The sequence below is a fragment of the Gekko japonicus genome, unplaced genomic scaffold (assembly GCF_001447785.1).
Source record: "Gekko japonicus isolate JY-2015 unplaced genomic scaffold, Gekko_japonicus_V1.1 scaffold2106, whole genome shotgun sequence".
Taxonomy (NCBI): domain Eukaryota; kingdom Metazoa; phylum Chordata; class Lepidosauria; order Squamata; family Gekkonidae; genus Gekko; species Gekko japonicus.
In genome coordinates this window covers 76845-84924 of record NW_015176039.1, presented here as the reverse complement: position 1 = coordinate 84924, position 8080 = coordinate 76845, and positions in this window count along the sequence as shown.

The window sequence follows — 8080 nt, the reverse complement described above, 5'->3', positions numbered from 1 at the left end:
CAAGCGAACATGCGCAGCGGCCAAAGATGGTGTTGTTGTTTCAGAATCCCGTCGTAATTTTTTACAAGGCGGCTATTGCTCCGTCACCTTGCGGGGGCCTGAAACTTCGCCCGGCTCGAAAACTTAGCAGGAAGTTTTCCTTTTAAAAGTTAAGCCGTTAAGAGGCCCTCAGTCTCCAGATACCAAATCAACAGGGGCAGGAAGGCGAGAGGGCTCCCAGGGCGTTTCAGGAGCTCCTCCGGGTGCATGGTTGCGCATAGGGTTGCCAGCTTCCAGGCGGAGCCTGGAGATCTCCCGGATTTAACAGCAAACTTTTGCCAGCTCCCGCCCGTGCAGCTGTGCTGGAGCGTCATGCAACGGAGGAATGACTATTGAGAAGTCACTGTCCAGTCTGAATTGTTTAGGGGAAGGTGGCTCAGCGGTTAAGATGCTGAACTGCAGCCCGGAAGGTCAGCAGTTCGGCAGTTCGAGACCCGAGTGCGGCGTGAGCTCCCGTCTCTGGTCCCAGCTCCTGCCAACCTAGCAGTTCAAAAGCAAGAAATTGCAAGTAGATAAACAGGTACCGCTTCGGTGGGAAGGTAACATTGTTCCGTGAGCCTTGGTGTCTAGCCATGCCGGCCACATCACAGAAACGTCTTTGGACAGCGCCGACTCTTCAGCTTGGAAATGGAGATGAGCACTACATCCCTAGAGTCGGATTCGACTGGCTTTTGAGCAAGGGAAACCTTTAACCTTAGCTTGTAAGTCATCGAATCATAGAATTGGAAGGGACTTCCAGGGTCATCTAGTCCAACCCCCTGTACAATGCAGGAAATTCACAAATACCTTCCCCCCCACACACCCCCAGTGACCCCCTGTTCCACGCCCAGAAGTTGACAAAAAAAGCCCTCCAGGATCTCCAACCAAACTGGCCTGGAGAAAAATTACTTCCTGACCCCAGACTGGTGATCAGCATTTCTCTGGGCGTGTAAGAAAACGCCACGAGAACTAAGCACCAATGCCCTCCTTCGCAGGATCGGAGTATTCCTTATATATCTATTATCGTCTTCGCCATCAAGTCACAGCTGACGTCTGGCGACTCCTTGGAGTTTCCAAGGCAAGAGGCGTTCAGAGGTGGTTTGCCACTGTCTGCCTCTGCGTGGTAACCCTGGTATTCCTTGGAGGTCTCCCAACCAAATGCTCGCCAGGGCTGACCCTGCTTAACTTTCGAGATCTGATGAGATCGGGATAGCCTGGGCTATCCAGGGCAGGGCCCATATTATATACATACTAAAACCCCCCCCCAAAAAAAAGAGGAGAAGAAGAAGAAGAGATTGGATTTATACCCCGCCCTTCACTACCCAAAGGTGTCTCAGAGCGGCTCACAAACTCCTTTCCCTTCCCCTCCCCACCACAGACACCCTGTGAGGTACGCGGGGCTGAGAGAGCTCTGACAGAAACGGTTCTTTTTCAAGGACAGCTCTTATCAGAACTATGGCTTTCCCAAGGCCATCCAGCCAGGTGCAAGTGGAGGAGTGGGGAATCAAACCCAGTTCTCCCAGATTAGAGTCCACGCACTCAACCACTAAACCAAACTGGCTCATAATTGTGACTCATATGCTAATGTAAGACAACTCCCTCTTTTTATGGCATTTTTAATCTTGCATTTGAGTAGATCCCGATTCAGCGGAGACCCGATATAATAATGGCCGCCGTGCTGCTGTGCCCCACCGGTTCCTTATTGCAGTCTTTCATTGCCGGTATTAATTTCCCTGCTTTATTTATCTTACAAGTCATAACTTCCCCGCTGGTAATTCCATTCAGGGGGATCTGCAATCTAGCGTAATGAAAGTTAAACACGAGGAGCGTGTCGGGAGTCTAGTCATCGTAGAGAGTCATTGCGGTTCCATGACCAATTTTCCCGATGCTTATCGTTATAATTCCCACTGGGATCTTTATAATTCCACCGAATGTGTGGAATACCTGCTCCTTCTCTTTTGATGTGCACAGCGTTGCTTCTTCCTGGGATGCTTTTGAGCTAAACAACAACAACAAAAAAAGGCTTTTCAAGGAAGAAAGGAGGGATTTTCGTCTAAAAACACAGCGGCGCAAACAGAAAAGGCCCGAGGTCGTCGGGATTTCCTCCAAATGCTTTCCCTGCCTCTGAGCAAGCTCCGTAAGGAGATTCCTGGAAAGGGGGAAGGATGTATTTCCAGTTTCTTAAATTAAATAAGAAGAGAGCAGCAAGATTCCGGGAGGAGGGGTTAATTGCTAGGTACAAGTATGCACAGAGATGGCAGATTTCTTTCGCTGTTCATGTTAATTCTGGAGAACTTGATGGCTCTCTGTGGGTTTTTCCCCCTGTTGTCCCAGCCTTCCAATCCCCCAGTTTAATCTGGGAGATCATAGTGTGGTTTGTTTGTTTGTTTAATTGGGGCTTCCCGCAAAGGGGTCCTACAGTGTCTCTGAGATCCCCACAATAGGCTAGGCTCCAAGAGATCTTGGCCGATTCAGCATTGGCTCTTCCCTCTGTTACTTTAGCAAACCCACGTTGGAGCAGAAATTCCCCTCTGCATTGCATGCTGCTTTTGCTTCCTTTGAGCATCGGATTTTATGATAGCCTCCGCACTCCACGCCGCTTTCGCTTTCTTCGAGCATCAGACTTTATGGTAGCCTTCACACGCCACGCCACTTTCACTTCCTTTGAGCATCGAACTTTACGGTAGCCTACACATGTCATGCTGCTTTTGCTTCCTTTGATCGTTGGATTTTACGGTAGCCTCCACACGTCATGCTGCTTTCGCTTCCTTTGAGCGTCGGACTTTACGGTAGCCTCCACACGCCACGCCGCTTTCGCTTCCTTTGATCGTTGGATTTTATAGTAGCCTCCACACGCCACGCTGCTTTCGCTTCCTTTGATCATTGTTTTTTACGGTAGCCTCCAAGTGCCATGCTGCTTTCGCTTCCTTTGATCGTTGGATTTTGCGGTAGCCTCCAAGTGCCATGCTGCTTTTGCTTCCTTTGATCATCGGGTTTTACGGTAGCCTCCACGCGCCACGCCGCTTTCACTTCCTTTGATCGTTGGATTTTATGGTAGCCTCCACACGCCACGCTGCTTTCGCTTCCTTTGATCATTGTTTTTTACGGTAGCCTCCAAGTGCCATGCTGCTTTCGCTTCCTTTGATTGTTGTTTTTTACGGTAGCCTCCAAGTGCCACGCTGCTTTCGCTTCCTTTGATCGTTGGATTTTGCGGTAGCCTCCAAGCGCCATGCTGCTTTCGCTTCCTTTGATCATCGGGTTTTACAGTAGCCTCCATGCGCCACGCCGCTTTCGCTTCCCTTGATCATTGGATTTTATGGTACCGTCTGCATAAATTTATGGCTTCTAAATTTATGGCTTTTTGATGGCCATTCAGGGGTATCTTTGCAGTCAGTGCGGCGTTGCCCCCTTGGGTATTTGAATGTGGTTTTGAGCTGCACTTTCCCCTCCCCGTTGAGAAAACGTGGAGCGAATGCCAGGTGCAGAATCGCCCCTTGTTACGGGAATTTCAGAAGGGACAAACTAGAGATCCACAGGAAGGTGGCGCGAAGGAGAGAGAGAGAGGACAATGGATCGGAAGCAGAATAGAAGTGTGGCTTGTAGGGTTCCCAGCTATGGGTTGGGAAATTCCTGGAGGTTTGGGGTGGGGGGTGGGGCTTGGGGAGGGGAGGATTTGGGGGGAGGGGAGAGCTCAGCAGGGCGTAAGGCCACAGAGTCCACCCTCCAAAGCAGTCCTCCGAGGGAATCGATATCTGTCGCCTGGAAAGAATGTTGCTGTTCTGGGAGATCTCCGGGCCCCACCTGGAGGCTGGCAACCCTGCTAGCTGGGCCTCGGCTTATTCCTAAGACCTTGAGTTGTCAACCTCGTAGTGAGCTCAGGTGGATCACAGCCTGACCTCATCCACAAACACACGACGTAGCCTCTAAACAACCCATTTCCCTCACACTCTCGGTTCCCTGCCGGGAATATGGGGATAATAGTGGCCCGACCTCCCCATAAGGTTTGTTCCAACATGCATGAGGCGGATCTGAGCCTTCGTTTCATTTGTAGCTTCTTGCGCCAACGTGCAGGAGTCTCCCTTCTGTCCAAATTGCTCCAAACTGTTTAAGAAACAAACCGTCAGCATGGCCTCATGGGCCTTGGGTCCTCCAGGTATTACCCCCAGCAGGAAATGTACTGATCAGCTGGTTGAGAATCTATGAGTGCCGAAGGCCGATTGTCTTTTGCTGGGTCGGTGGCTTAATTTAATTTGCAAGGGGCTGTATATGGGTTCGGCATGCAGAATTTGAGTCATTTTGGGGTATTTTCTTTCCAAGATACAGAGAATTCAAGGTTGGAAAGGGAAAGGGGGCTTGAAAGGGCTACTAGATCCCACTCCCAGAATTACTGGCTTTGTCTGTGCTAAGTTTTGCTAGAGTGAAGGGGAGAATTTCTTTCAGTTTGCTCTTCAGCACCACCACAGCAAGTGGCCACAGGGTGGTACTGCAGGTAGCAATTTAGCAGGAAACACACAGTGGGGAGGGTAGGGGACTGGTCCTGTAAGACCTCAGTCAGACCTTTTTTTTAAAAAAAAAAATCAGCTTACAAACACACAAAAATACGAACATAAAACATAAAGTACAATCATCTACAATAATCTAAATTATATATAGAACATGAGCATAGAACATAAACACAATCATATAGACCATAAATCATCAACTACAATCATCTAAATTATCTATATAGAACTTATATTTACTTTTGATACTTCACTTCCATTTAAATGTCTTTATTCTATCTTTTCCGTCCGTCTTCATTTCTAATAAAAATTTTATTGCAAATATACGTTGATTCTTTCCTTTTCTGATTTTCTATTTCAGTTTAAATTTATTCTTGATTTTCAGCTATATCATTGAAAAATACTTTCCATTCCATACTTTCCATACTTTTCCTTGAAATTCTTGAAGTTGATCTGTTGTGTACATAAGATGTTAATTTTGACATTATCACATATTCATTTAATTTAAGTCTTCCATTCCTTCAGATCTGCCTTCCGTTTTGTTACAAAAATTACTGTAGCCGTCGTCACCAAATATTTAAATAATTCACTATGTGTTTTAGTAATATTGCTTGGTAGGATATTTAGTGACATGGCTTTAGGATCCATCACGAGTTTAAATTGTAGTATCTTTTGCATTTCTTCGTGTATCTCTTTCCAATATCTTCTTGCGTGTCCACCGTCAGAGCAACTTCTTGCAGAGGTACAATGTAACCTGATTTCAAATGACACGTCTTGTTTTGCCTGCCTTGGTAGTCTGCCTGCTTTGCAGCCAGATTAGCTGCCTGGCCACTTTAGACCTAGTGGATTAGCTACCTGGCCACCCTGCACCTAGCAGGTTAGCTTCCTGGCCGTCCTGGACCTAGCAGATTAGCTGTCTGGCCACCCTGGATTTAGTGGATTAGCTGCCTGGCCACCCTAGATTTAGTGGATTAACTGCCTGGCCATCCTGGACCTAGCAGATTAGCTTCCTGGCCACCCTGCACCTAGCAGGTTAGCTGCCTGGCCGTCCTGGACCTAGCAGATTAGCTGCCTGGCCACCCTGGATTTAGTGGATTAGCTGCCTGGCCACCCTGTACCTAGCAGGTTAGCTTCCTGGCCGTCCTGGACCTAGCAGAATTAGCTACCTGGCCACCCTGCATCTAGCAGATCAGCTACCTGGCCACCGTGAACCAGGAAGCAATCACACAAGGTGTGTTACGATAACAAGCAGTTCCATTTTCAGGCGCTAAAGCAGCTTTGGACTTCCAGGTCTTTACGTATTTCCCTCAATGGGCTGGAACGTTTGAGTGGAACATCTCTTGTTTTTCGATGCTTTACTTCACGCGGCTTTCCCAAGAAAGACCTTACAGTCCCCCGTGGACCTCCCGCACTCCATTCTGAAAATTTCCCCATCAGACGCCACTCGTAGCAGGCTAATTCTGTTCACCCTTGCAAGCCAGGGTGTGGCGTTTACCTGTTGCCTTCATTAGTTCCGTGTGTTCCCTCTCCCGCCTCCTCACTTGCGTCGAAAGCGGAGGACGGAGGCCAATGAATGCCGCTCATAAACGTGGCGGCCAGGAATGTTACTGGCATCGCTCAGAATCAATCACTGTCCCTTTTTAAACATTTTCAGGCGCAGATGTTCACCTGGCGAGGAGGCTGCCCAGTGCCAAAGGAGTGCTCTGAAAAGACGCTGGCTGCGACGCAGAGAGGCGCCATTTCCCCACGGATCTGCAGAGCCTGAGTTTTATCTCATGGTCGGAGCGTTGGTTAAACCTGGGAGTTCTGCAGGGAGAAGGAAAAGAGGAGGCGCGCAGACGACAACTCTCCTACGAGAAACGCGGCAGAGAGCGGTTTGGAACAGGCAGCCAGTCTCGGCGTTTACTGGTGAGTGAGGCCCAGGATTGTCGCCTTCCACACTGGGGAAGTCGATCCCGGGACCAATGCTCCCTCTAAGCTGCGGAGTCTTGTGAGCAGAAATTCTACTTTGTGAGCCGCTGGCATTAAAATTGTGCGCAAGCCATTTGGCTACTGCATAAATTAGTGTGCTCTGGAGCCATCCTTCCTGAGCTAAGACAAAAATGTGTGAGCCGGAGGCTAAAAAAATGTGAGCTAGCTCACACTAACTCAGCTTAGAGGGAACACTGCCCGGGACCGCAGCTTGCTAGACTCCTGAGGGGGAATAGATTTGGGAACCTGAGCCAGCCGGGAACCATCCGCCAAAGAATTTCATAGAATCCTAGAATCACAGAGTTGGGAGGGGCTGTAGAGGCCATCTAGTCCAACCCCCTGCTCAGTGCAGGATCAGCCTGGAGCATCCCTGAGAAGGGTTTGTCCAGCCCCTGCTTAAAGACTGCCAGGGAGGAGGGGGAGCTCACCATTTCCTTAGGCAGCGGATTCCACTGTTGCACAACTCCGACTGTCAAAAAGTTTCCAGTAATATCCAAACATGACCTTCTCGCCCTGTATTTAAACCCCTTCTTGCGAGTCCTCTCCTCTGCTGCCAGCAGGAACCGCTCCCGGCCCTCCTCTAAGGGACAGCCCTTCAGATACTTCAAGAGAGCAGTCATGTCCCTCCTCAGCCTTCTCCAGACTGAACACTCCCAAGTCTCTCCGCCTTTCCTCGCAGGGCTTGGTGGTCTCCAGACCCCTGATCGTCCTCGTCACTCTCCTCTGCACCCGCTCCACTCTGTCCACATCCTTTTGGAAGCGAGGCCTCCAGAACTGCACACAATACCCCAGGTGCTCTTAATCCCTTTTGCAGGTATTTCTGAAATGTCCGTGTGAGCCTTTGGCAAGAGCCCAAAAGAGTCTTGTTTCAAGCGACACCTGGAAGCAATACCACTAAGTCGGCCAGAGGCTCAAGCCGGGGCTGGTGTCAACATATGCCAACACGGGGCCCATCGCCACGGGCCCACACGTCCACACCCCTTGCCTACCGACTGCCTCTCCCTCCCCCACTTGCTCACAGGCACGGCAGTACCCCGTGCTCCCAGCTAAATGCGCTGCCCAGCATTAGTTAGGGGAGAGCGCGCATGTGGTGCGTGGCAGCCACGCTCCCGGCAGCATCTCCAACTACACGCACCGCCTATTGCCATCAGGCAAACAGCGTGCAGGCAGCCGTGGGCGGCCATGAGTGCAGGTGGCGGGAAGGCCCAGAAGCAGGGGAGGGACACACAGGGAGATGTGGGGGCACCGGGGGTGGGTGGGAAAGGGAGGTGCAACCAGTGTGGGGGGGTCTGATGCCCATGGAAAGCCCCCTGCCCCCGAAACCCCAGTGGTGTTGGAATAATTGTCTCCTTCCAGAACCTTCTCTGTGAGCCGGAATGAAGTTAATGCCACGCGAGAGTCACCCTACAATTTCCCAGCCACACTGACACACGCGCGTCAGCTAGAAGAGGAAGGAATCGCGCTCATCCGTTTGGAATGCTTCGGGAGTCCCGTCCAAGAGGCTGGCGGTTTGAATCCCTTGGTGATTAATCTCAGAGTCACCCTGTCAGAATGTGGGCAGTCGCCGTTCCCATGAGCCCGGGGGGGGG